The sequence below is a fragment of the Bombus flavifrons genome, chromosome 3 (genome assembly GCF_040668555.2).
Source record: "Bombus flavifrons isolate JBK064 chromosome 3, iyBomFlav1_principal, whole genome shotgun sequence".
Lineage (NCBI taxonomy): Eukaryota > Metazoa > Arthropoda > Insecta > Hymenoptera > Apidae > Bombus > Bombus flavifrons.
Window position 1 is genome coordinate 13,306,866 of NC_138444.1, and position 19,385 is coordinate 13,326,250.

A 19,385-nucleotide genomic window follows, 5' to 3' on the forward strand; every position below is an offset into this window, starting at 1 on the left:
TACCACTTCAGGTACCTGTTTACCACGACTACCGTTGAAAGGGTTTACCGGTCTATTCCAAATAAAAGCTTGCGAAAGTTACTATTCTATTCCAGTTGGCTTTCTTACCCGATAACAACGATAACATACTATTTGAAAGTAAAGATGCTTGTTTAATTTGACAATTGTATATATAAATTAATATATCTTATATATACGTAATTTTTAACCAAGTGCATGTTAGCAATATACGTCTTGTACCTTCCATATACGTTTCTGGGCTGGTTTCAAATTCTACTCGTACGATCATGAAAATCATGTTGCTAAAAATGTACACAATATATATATATATCCACTTCTACGACAAGTAGACCGCGGATATTTATGCTAATTCATATTTTTATGAATATAATTGGAAAAATGGGACGTATCATGTATTAAATATCACGAGCAGCATTGTATTTTAGATACTTTATTTATTTTTATTTATTAGTCATAAATAAAATAATAAAAGTGCGCAGTCTAACGTTAAGGGCTCGAATACCTTCTCGACTCGCTTCTCTATCTATCGGAATCTTTTACTTTCATTAACACGTCACGTTGTACGCCAACAGTATCCCCCCTTCCCCTAACTTCCCATTTGCACCTTCTACAGCGTAATAAATCAAGAGAATTAGCAATAAATTTACAAGAGCTACCGTAACTCATCCCTTCACCGTCTCGACCGTTATTTTTCGTACGGGCATGGAAACTTTGAATGCGTCGCGTTTGCCATCTTTCGATTAAGATGGATCCCTCGTACTCGTATGCAAAACGACGCTATAACTTCTCCGCGGCCGCTGTCGTTTTCTCCATAGAAATTACGTAAATCGTTGCGTCCTGTTCTCTCCGCAGCGGCTCGATCTTCAGCCAGATAGAGCAAAAACCAGTGGCCAGGCGTCGGTCTCGGCGAAGGTCCTAGATCGTATCCGCACTTGGGAACCGTTCGAAGATGGTACTTACGCCCGACACTTTTTTTGCCTTCCGTTTACCCGGTCTGCATATTTACTCTTCAGAAACTGAACAGCATATTGAGTGGCGCTATCTCCGAACGGTTGAACGGTTTCAATAGACGCACGGGACGCCCCATGCATCTCTACGAGGGTACGAGCAAGGGTTTTAAAGGATTTCTATTAGAATCATGTATATGAAGCATTGTTATGAGCCCGCTTTGAAGAAAACGAAACTTACAGCGCTAATGCGCGCATTGAATGTTAACCGGATCTATAATAGATCTGTTATCCTTTTGGGCGACATTTAAACGCAGAAACAGTGACGCGAAACGTAGGTTTACTAGAAAACGTAGCTAAGAGAGTATCGATTGTTCAGAATGTCGAAACATAAATTTAGAATTTGGCAAAGGTTTTTTTCCCGTTTCTCTTTATTTTTTGTATTTTTATCATAGAACGAACTAACAGGAATATCGTTAAAAATAATCTACGAGAGATACTTAAAGATCGAGTAACGAGATAGAAACGATGTTTCGAGTTAAGCAAGTTTGGTCAAGTAAGTTGGTTTCAGATAGCTCGACTGATTCGAACAAGTTTTATAACTTAAGGGAATAATTTAAACAGCACCTGGAACGAGTGTATCGTCGCTCGATTCAAATATTTAGGTAATTGCGAGTTGTATACGTGGTACGATATGCAGAAGTTGCAATTTGCAAAATTTTCCTGGTAATTGAACAAGAGACCCCAGATAATAGAACACTGGAACGGTAGAACATTTGTATCCGTATAAATACACGTCCCGCAATACAATATGGTACCAGATACGCGAAAATCATGAGTCGAATTGGACGGAGCTAGCTCCATTTCCATAAACATAGACCGCAAGCTAGCAGCTGTAATTGCAGGACGCGCGAAAACAAAGTGAATTTAGATGTTGGAAAAATGATCGGGTCGTGGATACGGCGACGAATTTTTCAACGATTCGTATCGTGTGCACGGCCTCTGTCGCGGTTATTAATCGAACGTTCATTATCGCGACTATCGCGATAAACGATGGATCGCGTGTACACGCACTCGCGCCTCTGCTCGCGGAAAGAATTACGCTCCGCGGAGATCTGCGCGCATTATGCTCGATTACGCTGATAAAATCGCGTTCGATGCGTTAGTTACAGGGTAGTTGCGTGCCCGTGTATGTGTTTCTATACGGTTGGCCGGTTAGGCTTCTGGAAACGCGACGTTCAAGCCTGATTCACGCGGCTGCCGTACGTTGCCCCTTAGTATTCTAAGAATATACGCTGCTTTTGATACGTAGAGATGGAATTACGATGGGATCGTAAGTATAAAGCGTTAGATCGAACGAAAAGTTTTGTCGTTTTTCTTCTTTGCAAGGAACGAGCGTTTCTTTCGTAGAAATTGCCCGTAATATCGGCTTTGGTTAGTTCGTGTATTTGTCTGTTTTTGCTAAATATGTTTTCTTACGAAATGTAAAAAATATTTAAAAAATAGTTTCGTCGTAAGAGCGAGGAAATACTAGGTACGAGAACAGTAGGATCAGAAAGTTTCTTGTTTCTCATTATACGCGAGAAAAGAAGCAAATTATTTGAACTGAATTTTCAAGTTATTAATTAACATTAGTAATTGATATAACGTTCGTCATTGCTCGCGATCCTTTCTCATCTGTCTGACGATCCATTTATCCCGTCGCTGTTAAATTTTTCATTTTTACCGTTGAAATATCTTTCTGTCTCTACAGTCTGATTCGCAGTATCGAACATTTTTCTGGTCTTTTGGAGCTTTTGAAACTTTTTTACCTTCACGAAGATCTAATCGAACTATAAATGAATCTGACAAAGGCTTTGAACTTGCCTCCGTTGAAAATTGTTTTATCTGTAAATTGTCTAAAATACACTCTGTTACAGAACAATTCATCGGACGAATCTACGATAACAGATAACTTCTCCGGCGATATTGCATAAACCTTTTCATAGCCTGCATTTTCGTCCTTAATTTCATAAATACATTTCGTCTGAGCCATTCGCGAACGTAAAACATTGTAAATATAATCGTCGAGTCGAACTTCACATAGTGTTATTATATATAAATACGCTCGTTGAATTTGATCCTCGAAATATAAAATTGTATTCAAGCGTAGGTGCAAAATTTGATGACAGAACTTTCCCATTAGTTTAATAGTAGTGGTGATGAATTATTAACGGCGCTAAATTAATGGTCATAAATGTGGTGATCGAATTCGGCTAACGAACATATCTCTGTAACAGCCATAATTCTTGAAACGACATGGTGGATCTTACGAGTTAGATCGCGTTCGAAATCAATGATAGAGATAACGAGAACCCTTGTGAAAGCATCGGGTCAGATACGAAGTACCCGCCTGTAGGTACAGCTTTATGACATCGACCGCAGTTTCTCGATCGTAATTCGCCTCTAAAGGCCGATAGAGCCCCTATGCTTCTGCCCATATTACGTCTATATTACTTTATATGCGTGCGTCTGATATCGTTTAGTATGTTGGAGGCACGTATTACTTTGTCGTATGTGTTCGACCGAACTTTGCCATTTTCATCCAAGCCGACTTCCTACTTTTATGATTTTCCTTCTTTCTTTTTCCGGTTAATTGTTTTCTCAGCTTGGTAAACTGCTAAATTTGAAAGGATCGATATGCGACAAGTTATTTGTCTATTTGACGACGTTTGATGGAAATTGGTTCACGTCTTCTTTTCAAACAAACATAAATAACGTATACACGACGTTGCATTTTTCCATATAGCCAAGAAAACAGAGTACAAACATTTTTCTAACATTAATGTTAATATTACGTTTTCTATTATCTGAAAGTACGTATTGTAGGTGTATGACTGTAAAAAGTAAAAGTTAATTAAGAAAGGTGGTAATGCAAAGTATATCCAATTTCTAAGAATTTGTTACCACAGGGTTATCAGGCTTTGTCTGAAAAATAACACGATACCACAAGAAAATCGTATCTTTCGTTGTTATATATATATTATAGCACATTACAGAATAATATTGTGGAATGATTTATACCGCATACACACGTATATATAGAATGCTATTATGCAAATTACTTACCACAAAGCTACTACACGAACGGATTATATCCATCTTTTACATTTTCATCACGAAATTGAGATTGAAATTTAGCCGGATTTAAGCTTACATTCCGTTTCAATGGGCCAGGCGTACATTTGTATTATGTTTATTTATTGTGATGCACGACAGAGTAAATTTAATTATAATATAAAATATAATGAATTGCATTAATGTTACGTTTATTACAATGCGTAATGAAATGACGGTAAAGGCTACTTTAATCTAGCATTATTTCATAAATACTAAATTTTACATGCACGTTGGCATTACAGGGATATCAAGTATGAAAATTAAAGTAAAGTTGCAGCAAAAAGAATGAAACTTATTTGCCATTAAATTGCGGATAATCTTGCAGGTTCTTTTATAAATATAATTAATAGAACTGCGCTTAAAATCGTTTTATCCGCCAAGTATTGCAGGGAATACCGTATTCCGAATATGTTATATATTTTTGCATATTATACGCATTTTGTGTCAGTGTTTGCATCTTCAAAATTCTCGTAAATGCAACGATAAATCGGTATCTGCTTATCGTGCCTGGATAAATAGCACAAAATGAAATAAAGACGACAAAGGAGGAAACTAACAGAGACAACAGTTGGGAGTCTGTTAACGAGCAAATAATCATGGAATCGATTAGTTGATTTGAGTAAAGAGATAATGGTTTTCTGAGAAGCGGTCACGTGTTGTTAAGAAACTGTATGGACCGGATGGAGGTTGAAGGAAGAGACGGTGTAGGAGAAACGATTATGCTATATAGAATAATTTGTTCGCCTCATTGGATAATGTCCGTCGTGGCGCCAGCCTCTGACCCGCTTATATGCTTCGTCGCTTCTCTATAAGCATCGTCAGCTCGAAATTTACATGTACCGCTTCATTCCACATTCCAAACCTTTAACCTACGTATTATAAATTATAATCGTACGCTTCTTCGTGTAAAAATACGCGACAGATCACATAATTGATACTTTCTTTATCTTTCGCCTGGAAAATGAAAAAGCGTAAAATGTTGATAAAAATTCTCTCGTTACAATAGTTGAAAGATCTTGCGGTTAGTTTCATAGTATTTATCGGAGTCGTATAGTTTTCTGCACGTCGCAAAGTGGGAACGAGAATACAAATAAATCCTCTCTGTCAACTATTTACGAAACAAATATAAATAATACATGTATGTATACATATGAGATGTAATATCATCGCTTTCAATTTACAATCGAAATATTTATGTTTATCTACCGAGCCATGTTTATATGTCGTCAACGGGTATCCGTTGTCCAGAATTATATCATTGTAATGTAAAAGTATTGTAATTTACCTGTACATACATACACGCTGTCGTTACGATTACGTTTGATAATAATATTACACGAGATTCTATATCGTTGCTGGGAAACCTAATATTTATATTTAATAATAAGACTTGTGAAATACGGTAAATAATTGTTAATAAAACACATAAATGCTTCGTTTGTACGTTATCAAAGATTGGTTCAGTAAATATAAAAATGTCGGAATTTACGATGATGGACGAGTAATTCGTAGTTGATATAAATAGTCGTTTCTGTAAGACGCGACGAGAGAGTGTTGGAGAATACGCGATAGAATAAATTAGATAGGCAGAAATCAATGAAGATTGGAATATGTAAGAAAGTGTGTCAACAGAATAATTGAATTCTGTCATATCGTAATTATTAGTCACGAGCGCAAATTTGAGATGTTGAGCACTGAAAAGAGAAAAGTGGCACTACCAAGACTGGGTCAAGAATTTAATCAGAAGAACTTAACGCCAAGTGTGAAGCATGCTGATGAGTCTCTCATAACACGGGGATGTAAGATACGTAAGTATGTCAGATAGAAAATTACGTTTTGTTCAAGGTGATAGTACGTCTATGTGCGCGAATATCTTCAACTAAAATCCAACAATGAGAATTTGTCAACGAATCGCGTTTAATTTTGTTTATTTATTTTTCAACATAAAATTCTTCTTCCAAGCATTGAAAATATTTTTTTATATGTATTGCGTACTACTTTAAAGTCTGAATGCTTCTTTCGGTCAAATTTTAAATGATTTTTTCCAATTTCTTACTTCGAAACAATCCAGTTTCCATATTTATTGGTGAAACCAGAGACCATAATCGTTAGGATCCAAATTTTTAACAAATTTTTAATTTATGAATTAATAACGTCTTTGCCTAAATGATTTTCGCGACGAATAAACATTCCGAGTGATTGAAATTTCTTTTTTCTTTTTTGTTACTAGCAACCATTATCGATGACCGAAACTGTTTTTGGAGAATGGTTATTCGTAACCAGAAACAATTTCCTGTATCAATAACTACTACCAATAGCCAAGGAACATTTAAATCGTTTAAAATGTTTATTCGCAATCAGAACAGTCGAGAATTAATTTATTTTTGTCGATCTTTTATTTCTTGAAACATTTCTTTAAGATCTAGCCACGATTGCCTTCCGTTTAAACAGAAATTAATTCTCACTCGATGATCTTTTGCCAACAAATTTGAATAGTTTCTGTTATTTCGTGTGTCTGGCTGAAGCTATATAAAACCAGATCGAAATCGAATAAAATCGTAGGCAATATTTGATCGCAGAATTCGTGAAGTGTGACGTTGAAAGTTCCTTCGACGACGTTTCACGCCGATGAAATTAATCTGATACGAAATAACGAGCAAAGTTTGAACTTCACGGTTGACAAAGTTGCTTGATAACCAGCGCGTAAAACTTCTCTTCAGGGTCTTTGGATGCAGACGGTGATCTTGGTCAATCTTCTGCGGATTGGCTCGATTATAGCGATAGGTATCCTCTTTCATCCTCCTCCACGTTCTACTTCTTCGCTGACTCATCCGCTCGGAGAAAATATAATTATGATAATCGGAATCTTTAGCGGGCATGGTCGTAGTCGAGCGAACCGTAACAAGCGCAATTGAAGCGCAGTGAAATGGTGAATTATGGCTAGAGCTCGTTGTCCATGAAGTCGAATTGTTTTTTCAACGGTGGGAATCTTCGTCGATCGAAAGTTGTCTTTATTTTCAGCGTCGATGGTTTATGGTTTCAGTCGAAGATGATGAATAGGATACGAACGTTTGTGAAATTAAAATACACTGCGGAAGATAAATAAAGGAATTGTTAATTAAGACTAGAACTACCACAATAGTCAAATTGACTGGCTTTACAATTTTATTTTAAAATTCCTACTTCGTGTTATATTTTTTTCCACAATGATGTAATGACTTTCGCAACGATAACCAAAAGAATAATAAAATGAATTGCATTTTGTTTTTTACGTATTCAAACTGAAACTAATTTTGTATCAAGGCTACTTATACCAATACCAGTGAAAATGACTGGTACTTGTCGAAGTGTAACAAGGTCCTGCAATCTGTTTATCGAACCACAATGAACCAGTTTCCTCGTTTTGTACAACTTGCCATACGTTTTTAAAATTTCTACCGCGTATCATTCGATACGACGATATCAGTTATGAGGAAAATTGCGGATCGATCGCTAGATCGCTAGATGCCAACCCTAGAAATACCACATCAGTCAATATGACTGGTTCTACTATTTTATAAATGTGTCAACCCTCGTTCAGGCATCATGGTCCCAGATGGATTAATAATACGACAAATGTACTACATAACATGGAATTCCTTCTGTAAGAAAGTAATAAATCAATAAATATAAAAATATTCCATTATTACGTATTTTTCAAAGATCAGCCATGTAGACTGGTTTTGGTAGAAATAGCTTCGTGTTAACTATCGATAGTTCTAGTGTTAATCATCGTGGAGCGATTATTATTACGTCCTCGTAGATTGGAAAGCCAAATGATCAGCTAGTTCATCGTCTTCGATGAACGGACTAAAATTGATACGTTGAGGAGAAAAAAAAAAAGAAATTTCGTTCAAAATTTGATTCGGTATCGATTTTTACAAAGCTGTTAGACAGAGATCAACTTTACCTCGTAGCATTGGAAACATAAGGAGACGATAGAGGAATAGAAAAATCTTGTTAAACGAAATTTCGTTTAAAGCTGCATCGATCGTGATGATCGATTTCAGGATTAAAAATAAACTTTAAGACTGGCGGGAGAGGAAGTCTCACGTACTTTTTGCCGGGATCTCATTGGCAGTAACTGTCCGAAGTTCGGTATTTTTTCGCCAAAGGCGTGCGAATCGCCTTGAAGATTTATCGACATTCGTGCAAATGGAAAGTGACGCTACGTTAAATCTCGCGAAAGGAAATCACTGCTCAACACGCGAACACCGCGGCCGGTAACAAGTATTATAATGGACCGTGGCGTTTTCGTGTAGACCGAACGAAAAGTGATATCCAATCGTCCGTGAAACGTCGTAAAGACGTTGAAATCCTCGTAAAATTGTTGATCGAGCAATTTCTCCACGAAACAATTCGGAACGATCCTATTTATTTGTTTTTCGATTACATTAACGTGGGATAAATGTACTTTAATGATAATCTCTTCCTACGATTCTAATTTGTTATCAATAATTTAAGAGTCGTTTTAGCCAATCAATGTAATGAAATAATATAATCTTCGTTTAAGTGTGTGGTCTATTTTATCGATTAATAGCGAGAGAGAGAGAGAGAGAGAGAGAGAGAGAGAGAGAGAAGTCTAATCCAAAATTTCATTTACTCATTTTTCCAGACATTTGTAAAGATAACGTTAAGATTGCCTTATGTATTGTGATAATTTATATTGCGGTTGTGTTATGATAATTATCAGACTGCGGATATGTTATACGTGTTCTTACTTTGCCGAATACAACTAAAGAAATCAGTTATAAATACAAATTTATTCCGCTTAATAAATATCATAACGAGTACTTTGCACATTTTATATCTTTTTTCTCACATCGTGCTGGTTCTGCAGATTTTTGCCTTTAAATTTCCCATAACCGCATAAGAACTCCTTTATGAACTAAAGCGTAGATAACGATCAAATTATTAAGAAATTGGTCTAACCTCGAAAGGCACGGGGAATAGAAGCGCGTTCGTTAAGATTAGGTTAAATTAGAGCGATCGAGCAGACAGAATCCTCCGTGTGCGAGACGGGGCCGAGTTCACGTGCATCCGTTCGCCACCTGTCGATGAAGCCGCACGTGCCACCAGCTGGACCTATTCTGCCCGTTACACGTTTAGTGTAGTGGGTGATGCACCAGACAACGCTTCTTCCATGACTTTTTCGTGTTCGCACGCATCTGTTGTATTTCGATTTAAACGCTTGTGATCGTGCGAAATTTTGATTCGCTTCGTTTCGTTCGTCTTGCAAAGTCTCTGGAAATTTTGAAATAAATTTAGCTTCGAGCTAAGATAATACGAGGACAAACTCTGCACCCAATTTCTGCTCCGCAATTTCTCCGAGTACGAGTTTGTAGCACGAATTTATTCCAGTAAGCTGCACTGGTGACACGCTAGTGTGGAGGAACTCGTTCTTTCCTGATCAAATTCGGACCACCTAACGAAATTAATTATTGCAGCGGATGCGTGCTCGGTTTTCGGATGTCAAAGGATTAGAATCAGAGTCACCGAGATACACAGACTGACTGAGTTCGGATTAATCTAACAAACTAATTATACATAAATGCTACGGAAATAAATCTTATAAATCTGTAGCGTGTTTCACAGGTAAACGGCTACAATGTTATTAACAGTCACAAAATTTCACTTTGCAAATACAAAGAGAACAAAAAGAGCGGTCATAGTCGTATAACAATCGATAGAAACGTAGCTCGTGTTAAAAAACTAGAACCAAACGTAATTACCGGACTCATCGTTTTCTTCTATGGTCTCTTCCTCAGAAAAAAAACTCCTCCACAGAGAAGGACTCTTTTACATACCATTTACATACATATGTACATCGACCCGATCATTGACAGTTATCGATCGAAGAGCTAACACTGCGAACGTGCAACCGCGTCTAGTCGACGAGAAGAGTAGACAAAAAGACGAAGATCTGAGAATTTCGAAGCGGCACGAACAAAAGTGTTAACGCGTGAAACCGAGACGTATCAGGTCGGGAGCGTATCGATCAAAGAGCGGTCGATCATCCAGAGACAAACTAATCCCATTGAAATTGCATTCGAAGAAACCAGAACGAAGGTTCTTCTTCTTCGATCGTTCGTGCTGGGCTGCGGTAACGGTAGCGGTCCGTGGCAGATGTTTTTAACGAGACCGCCTCCTCCCTTATATTTCGATCGGGCGGACGAACCTCCGGCACGAACGACCGGTGTTTAACCACACTGGCGGCGCAACTTTTATGCCACCTGCCGAGACGTAGACCCGGATTTTCGATCGTCGTTGATCCACGCCAGATTCGAAGAACAAAGAGATCAAGGTCAAGATCCGTTGACGCAGCGCGCCACCACGAGGACGGTTTACGTAATTCGCCGACGTTCGTATCGCGGTCAATTCCGGGGTTTCGACGTTCTCACGGTGAACAATTGTACGCAAGATCCTGCTTACTGAAGCGAAGTGAAACAATTAGCGTTCCTCGTGAGCTTTCCAATGTAGTTCGTGGGACGTTGATTATATAGCGAATAAGAATGGCTCGAAGCAAGATGGAGATATTTTGGATCAGCTAAACATCAACGTTCGACAATTCGAGCTTGAACTTTGCATAGGTCGATAGAATTTCGTGTATGCTACGGGACGCTATTCTAATTTTTAACGCTTTGATTGTCGAGTGTATTTTATACAGGGTGGTTGGTAACTGGTGGTACAAGCGGAAAGGGGGTGATTCTACGCGAAAAAAGAAGTCGAAAATATAGAATAAAAATATATTTTTTAATTTCTTTTCTTTTTTTTAAATTTTTCCATCGAGACAACGATCTACAGTGAGATCCGTTATAACGAGACATGATAAAGTGCACGCGTACCGAGCGAAAATTCAAAGTCGATTTTCTCGAAAACAAAGCCTCAAACGAAAAATATTTATTCTATATTTTCGACTTCTTTTTTCGCGCAGAATCACCCCCTTTCCGCTTGTACCACCAGTTACCAACCACCCTGTGTATCTCAACCTGCATAACGCGATAGTTTGACATACAATTTTTCTAAAATATTATACCGTGTTCATGTTATATTATATTTGCATCTCTTCCTGGCAATGTTATCAGAGATTCACGCTGTTGCAGTCTATGAAATTTACCTCGTTTCGATCATTCTGGAAAATTTAGCACATCGTGACAGTCGACCAATAACTAAGAAGGACGAATTAACGATAAGAACAAAGTATCGCGGTGCTTTAGATTCAGCAAGAAAGAATATCAAGATCCGTACCGTAAGATTATCCGAATCAACGAGAAGATAGCTTGCATCAAGAACTTCAAGCTTGAATAAAAGAAAAATATTGGGACTATAATGAGTTGGAGAAAATGTTGGATCGCAGGCAAAAAGATCGTACACGAGTACTGTCATTTAATGTTTTCGTTCTTCAGCGGTGAACAGCTTTCCTGAATAGTATGTACTTGAAGAGTGTCTGAAAATATTGAGTTAATTGCAGTCACTGAAAATTATTTAAGGCCACAAGTATTGTAGTATCATAAAAGGAGTTTAATTTTAGATCGGTCGAAAATAGAAAAAACTGTGTATGTCGTCTGTCCGTGTTGCGTTTGTATTTAAGAGCGCCTATGTGACTAAAGTCACCTAGTTCTTGCAGAGGTATGAGAAAAAGCGATAAACAGCGTTAGAACAAAAGACGGTTTCGGTTCTCAAAGCGAGTGTGTTGCTAAGGGCAGAGTTAATCGAGTCGTCGAAGAGTAGAGTCGTGAGAGTTGATCGAGTTGTCAGTGTTGTAGTTATTAGAGTGTGGTGAGAGAGAGAGAGAGAGAGAGAGAGAGAGAGAGAGAGAGAGAGAGAGAGAGAGAGAGTATTATATCGCTGTGACGAGTATCGCATTTAGTTTCGATTAAACAAACGTCGTTTTCTGTCCTATTAATAAATTGTAAGTAATTGGGAAAAATTTATATCTTAAATTTCCGATACTACAAGTGGGGGCCCCTCCGGGATTGAATAAAACAGAGAACGTCATTGCAGCAGCAGCACGCAGCGACCGAAGTACTTTCCCATATCGATAACTATTTTACCTTACCTGAGGTAAATGGTAGTGGACAAGTTATTTTAGCTTTACAACAGTTTGGAGGTAGTTTGACAGAGTTACAACATATTTTTGAGTATTCATTGTTCAATTACACCAATTTCTTTAACATAGGTAAGCAATATGACTACACGTGCAGTTACAGCGAGCTATAGTGTCAGTGGAAGCAAGCCAGCTGTCTTGATAGCCCATACTATGACCCAAGAATTCCAGATAGTTGGAATAACTGCAAAAGAGTTTCTGGAGAAACCCACAGGAATGGATTTCAACTTAATTGAGTTACGTAGGATTTTCAAAACTCATTGTGATGACTATATGAATGAATTACAGGAAGATGTTAAGTCAAAAGCAATTGACTTCTGTTCAAAAGTGATTTATGAAGTTGGCCCTGAATGCAGAAAATTTAAGAAAGGGACTGGAGATAAAGTATGGAAGTTCATCTTCAAAAGTGGTGATGAGAACCATTATGTTTTTATAGCCAGATATAGACAGGAGGATGCTGAATTTGAACCAGAAAACACACGTAATATAATGATTTTATCATTGAAACAAGCAGAATTGTTAGTACATGAAACACTAGCAAGGCTAGTGCAATATGGTTTTCGTAAAAATAAATTATTAATGACACCTTTGGCTAGAGCATGTTTCTGTAAAGAAGATTTAGGTGCACTTGCAGAAGAGTTAGGTGTGGAGCATAGTATGCTAGTAGTGATGATAAATCAGAGTACTCAAGATGGAGGTCATTATCTCTCTAATAGTGATGTTGATATTGCTATATGTGCAGCTTATGCTGCTACTAAAAATGTAAAAGACGAGAATTTGAAAAAGAGTTTTGTAATTAAAATGATCAAGCAATACATGACTCAAGGACATGTACCAGATAAAAATAGAATTAGGATTATTAGTAGATATGCAACTGGTGGTGTACCATCAGACTTTCCATATGAAAGCATTAGTGAGTTAATTAACACTGAACAAAGAACATATGCAGTAATAAAGGTGAAAAAGATGGAACTAGAAACTGTAACTAGGGCTACTGTTGATGTTCTTGGTTTTAGTAGAGAATGAAGCGGGAGCCAAGATATCATCACTGGAAACAGCTCCTTTACTGATGACGAATCTAGTGATACATACTTTTCTGTTGATAATACTAGTGAAATGTCTCTAAGTGAGGTGCTGGATTTTCCAGTTGCTACTGATTCTGAACAGGATCAGCCGGCAACTACTGGTGCAGTGGCTAAGGTTATAACTAGACATAATAAGAAGAGCGCCTATGTGACTAAAGTCACCTAGTTCTTACAGAGGTATAAGAAAAAACGATCGAGTTGATCGAGTTGTCAGTGTTGTAGAGTTGTTAGAGTTGTGGTGAGAGAGAGAGAGAGAGAGAGAGAGAGAGAGAGAGAGAGAGAGAGAGAGAGAGACAGAGACAGAGACAGAGAGACAGACAGATAGAGAGAGAGAGAGAGAGAGAGAGAGAGAGAGAGAGAGTATTATATCGCTGTGACGAGTATCGCATTTAGTTTCGATTAAACAAACGTCGTTTTCTGTCCTATTAATAAATTGTAAGTAATCGGGAAAAATTTATATCTTAAATTTCCGATACTACAGTATACACATCTGTAATACGTGCAATCTCCAAACATAATTTTCGTACAGCATTGATTTTGAAAGATATTAGCGTGGATTTAACATCGGTATTATTAATTTTGTTGAGAATATAATACGACACGACAATAAAATGAATTACACGCTTATCGAAATCATATTTGTCGCTTGGTAATCGTATTTCGTGGCATAATTTACTTTGATATCATTACAGAATAATTGATCATGCATAAACATTTGCAAATACATGTAACAAAATCGATATTTACACGTTAAATCAGAGATTATTCAAAGCACGTTTCACGCGATATCGTTAGTCGATTGTTTCATATTCTTCTCCTTTTCATTTTTTTAAGAATGAAAAATCCTTCGTGCTCCATCCACGAAAAAAAAAAAATATATATATATATATATAACTCATGGTTTCTTTTTGTCACATTCGCGTTTATAGTATTTATTTTTGCTAAAAGAGAAATTACGACGCCCTTCCTGTGAAATACGTTCTCGTAGCCTAACTATTTTTGCACGTCTGTTTTTCTTGTTGCAAAGTGAAACGCGAAGCGCAAAGAGTAAAATTTATTGTAACGAACCATCATACTTTTTCACCGCGTTTTATTCGTTGCGTTTCGATGTTTCGAGTATACACGAGGTTTCAATTTTTTGTAACAGCTCTGCTGTACATCCTGTATCTATGAAACATTACTATTGATAGTTACGTAGGAAAATTCCATACATTCTCTCATAGCTTTCAATTATACGTTTACTGTTTACTCGTATTAAACTTTGATCAACTTTAATCCCTGTACGTACTTCCAATGCTTCTCCGAACCATAACTCACCACGATATCATACCTCATCTCAACATCTTGGAAATTAGCTAACACTTGATCGATAAATTCTTCAATTCATCGACAACGTGTTGCGCAAATATTTATTACAGACCCGCATAAAAGAGTTGTAAAAAGAGACCTATCGTCTCTCTCCCTGCCATTCCGACCAGTTGCAATGTTCCGAAAATTTCTTTTACGCGTCATCCAATAAACCTCCAATCCCTCTAACTTCTCAAAAAAAAAAAAAAAAAAAAAAAGAACGAAACAAAACCTCAAGTAGTTTGGTCGAATTTTAAACAAGTTATTCCGCTTTGAAGAGCGTGTTCAGTTTTGCTTGCTACTGTAGCTTAGCTCTGGTTTCCGGTGGATCCCCGGCTTTACGCGCCTTCTTGTTTCCGTCAATTCATTGTCACGCCTAGTCGTCCACTTCTGACTCATCCGTTTCGTCGGCCGACCGCAATTTCATCGTTCGTGGACGGTGTTCCCGCAACACGAGAGATCATTATGCGATTTCTTTTCCGGATTCCTGGAATGCCGGGGCAGAACGCCAGGATGGAAAAAGCGTGGCTATTAGCACGCTTCGAGCTGCTCGCTGTCGCGCATAACGAATGGCTGGCCGATTATGCATTCCAGAATGCAAAGAATAGAGCAAACGGTCCCATATCGGTTCGTTGAGAGTATATATCATTCCCGGCACGGCGCTAGCCTCGCGATGCTACGCGCTCGACTGAACCGTAGGAATTTCACGCGATTATTCTTCTTCCGTGGCCGAGTCCTCTTTCGAAACATAGAGGGATGAAGCAGGACGAGAAATTCTATATTTATCTTCTTCCAGCCCGATGTCGACCTCCCACGCCGTAACACCTCGATCGGCAGGTGCTCATTTCGGTCACTTCACCTAATATCCGCAGAACTCTCCCTCGTTCGCCTCCCTTCTGTCTCGAATACTTTTCTTTATCGATCATCCTCTTCGACTCTGCCTTATCCTCTGTTCGGAGATCACGCGTACGACGAACGGCTGTTCCACGAATTACGAGCCAAGTGCTTTTTTGCTGCGTGCTGTGGCTTTTACGTCGCGTTCATTCCTAGATCGTTAGCGACAGACTAGTTCGGTTTTTGATACTCCCAATGTCGCGGGATACCAGCGCAAAACCGTGTGCGACTGGAGGTTCTGGGTAGTTTACTAGTCAACTACAGACTCTACGACTGTTTAATTCACCTTCGAAGTTTACTATGACGTACAAACTTCGTTTCAACACCCTGCGACGATGCAATTATACCAAATACGTGGCAAATTATACCAAATACGTGGCATTTCGTTCGATAATTATTGTTCCATCCGTATGGAGTTTTTGCTGTTTCTGAGCAAAAACGTGACCTTAGGAAGGTTTAAGGTTTATTCGACAGTTGCGCAATGAAAATTATATTTATCAAACGCTTTCGTAACGAACATAAAATAACAAAGATAGAGTTCAACAGTTTAAACACAGTGGCTAATAATAGTTTCCTTTTTATTGTTTATTATTCGAATTTGCCACTGACTTAATTAGGTCATTTAGCAAACGAGGCTTATGATAGTAAAAAGATATCGGCCTTTGACGATCCTTCAGACGTACTGATCGTGTAATCGAAATTATATTCGTTAAATGTCCTCGTAACGAGCGTAAAATGTTGGGAATAGAATTCGAAAGTTGAGATATGCTACTCGATGGAGCAAAATTTGTTCTTCTTAAGTTGTGGCTGGGTAAAACCGTATCCGCGATACGCAACGGTAATATCGAAAACCATCAAGGTTTCTTCGGATCCACAGCCTGTGCAATTATGTACTGTTCACAACCTTCGTTTGAGCGGCTTACATTAACCATTCCTCGTAGACTTGGGCGTTTTTCTTCGGCGTTCCTTGTTTTCTGAACCAAGTGCCATTAGCCGAAGATGCGACTGTTAGGTCACGATCCGTTCGGTCGAGAGGATAAATCGAAGGAGAATGGTTTTCCAAGCATTCTTCCATTTCGTTTTCGTCTCGTTCTCACCAGCGCGTACGTTCGCCACGAGATAAGTGGCTAATACAGTTTTTCGTTCACCTATCTCTGCTGTTCTCCTTCAAAATTCTATCTCCGACTCGTTGCGGGAAATTCGATTTCCAAGAGGACGCAGCAACGCCGGGAAATACAACGCGGAAAGTTTACTTTGTACCAGCTCGAAACGCGGCCGTGAAGAGACCGGAGGAAGAATAAAAAAAAGGGGGGAAAGAAAAGGAAGCAGAGAAAAGAAAAAAAAAGTCAAGCTGGAGAAGCGTGTAATCCGATGCTGCCCCGGTTAATGAACATCTCTGCGGCGGTCGTTCTTTATTTCACAGAAATTCATTTTTAGTTCGAGCTTTCTACGCCGGTTTCTACGCCTTCTTTTTTCGCCACACGTTATGTACTTTCGATGTCGATGTCCGAAAAGTGCTCGGAATTGTTTTGCCGAAGGTGAAGAGCACACCTATTAACATTTGCTTCTGACCTGCCTTTTGGTTCATTCTAGTTGCCGTATGATAAATAATTTTCGCGCAAAATCTACTTCTACGTTGTGAAAGTTTATGTACGATTTTCAATAATGACATTGCCATAGACTGATAGCTTCATTCGTACAATTCTAAACGAATTTATAAAAATCGCTATTCTTCTGTTACGGCACGATCATTCCCCGCGACGAACTTGAAGAAAACGTTGTTTGCTTGGTTTTACTGGAAGAAACGTTGAATTATTTAGATGGTCGAAAAATATATAAAAAAAAGAACGATATGGACGTTGTCGTTGAAGGGTTGGTATCTCATCGCCACTGCATTCGATGCTTTAAGTTGAAGATTCTTACGATCGCTATGTATATTCTCTTAGCCAATAACGAATCTTACGAATTACGTATGAGTGTAAGTATGTACACGCATGCCTATGCATTGTGCAATAACGAGTCGTAGAAATGATATTATCGGATCAGCGTTTACGAAGGATGGAAAGCTGCGAGTGGCCTTAGAACGCGAGCAGATCTTTCGCAGTCATCGAGGCGTTCAGTTTCGAAACAGATCACGGAAAGGGAGTTAAAAAAAGCGGCATTGTCCTTCCTGGTTCCCACGTCGCCGGCTCCTTTGCTCCCCTTTCTTAACCACGTCTCGTATCAATAGGACTTCACGGTTGATCAAGTTCCGACGTCGAGCCACGTTATCGCGTGAAAATTAAACGACATAATTAGACACTGATTCACAGCGAGCCTGAAAGCATGAAGAATCTTACGCGCGCTCTCAAAAGAACCAGCCTGATTATCCCTCCGAACCCTCGTTTTCTCGTTGTTCGTCAGAAGTAAGAAGAGCCTTGCACCTTGGAACCTTTAAAGTATCTATTTTTCTATTAAATTCTTTTTTAATTATTTTTTTTTATCGATGAATTAAAGTTATGGTTAATGTTTTCTTATTCACGAAGGTGTTGATTCTGCTTAAATTTAGAGAGTACGTACTTTGCAACGTGTATTTTGTTACGATCCTTGCGACTTTTTAGTGTTTTTCAGGCTAATGATTTAGTATAGTTAACAATTTTCTAATAATCTTATTAAGTACACGTTTATCGTGTCATTTGTACTCGTACGATTGTTAACGACGATTGTTATAAAAAGACACGATCGCAAGTGTTTGTGGTCTATTACAAATTTTGCGTTGTCTTCGTTGCGGGAAATTTTACTCGTTTGGTTTGTTCAATGGTTTGTTGTATTAGTTTGATAAAAATATTTTATGAGATCGACAAGAGTTTGGATTTTACAAACCTGAAATATATTTCATTCTTTCGCTTGTGATTTATATTTTCACGCGTTCGTTATTTTATGAAATTCATTAATTAACGCGATATTTTGGATGTCTTGGCAAACAATTAGATTACTTTAAAATAAGCATAATGGCGTCGCTTTGATATTTGTGACATTAATTAAAAAAACAGCATAATAGGTATTATTATGTAAATAATATTATTTTTCTCATTCAATGGATTTACAAATTATTCGTAACACATCCATGATAAATTGTACATTATTACTTTGCTTTACATAATAATATGTTATTCCTGTTGACAATTTCCCCTGTAATTTCTACATTTTCCAAATATAATTCTACAGATATTATTCATAAATAATAATAGATTTATCTTTACGTGCATTTCGCGGAAGAATTTTAACTTAAATTCTTTCTTTCGTGATATTGTGTCCCAAATAGAAAGAAATTATGGCTTGAATACCCAAGAATTTAATATAAATAAGAATGCATCTACCTTCGAGCTATAAAATCCAATAATGGAATCCTTTAAATTTCCATGAAACGAAGATACTTCAAGCACCAGTAGAAATTACATTTTCATTGTATCAATTCATCCACATGATATTTAATTGACGTACGAACCTTTCTCGTTTTTAAACCGATACAATACGTTTATTCCATTATGCAAATTTCAATCGAACGTAGCTTAATAAATATGTTGTTCTTTTATCGCCGTTCAATTTAAATCGCCAATAAATGAGTATTACTGTTAGAAAACTATTCAATATTTTCAATACCCGTATACGTATCTTTTCCGAGCTGCGTATACGAAATATAAATCTCCATTTAACGGGTTGCAGTCGGTAAATTCGCACTTTTAATATTTTTCACGTTCAGTTAGAGTTTCTAATATTATTCATGCGTAATGTAAACGTACATAG

The 19,385-nt window shown here is 37.8% G+C and overlaps 1 protein-coding gene and 1 long non-coding RNA gene across 2 annotated transcripts in view; both read left to right on the top strand.

The window, feature by feature from the left end:
• stet (stem cell tumor) overlaps nucleotides 1-19,385 on the top strand; it is a 498,916-nt gene that overhangs the window by 50,358 nt on the left and 429,173 nt on the right. The window lies entirely within an intron of this gene.
• Nucleotides 5,349-19,385, top strand: part of LOC138190111 (uncharacterized) — a 154,094-nt gene continuing 140,057 nt past the window's right edge. The window contains exon 1 of the long non-coding RNA XR_011176205.1: nucleotides 5,349-5,935. This is a non-coding gene — a long non-coding RNA (uncharacterized LOC138190111). The remainder of the gene's footprint in view (nucleotides 5,936-19,385) is intronic.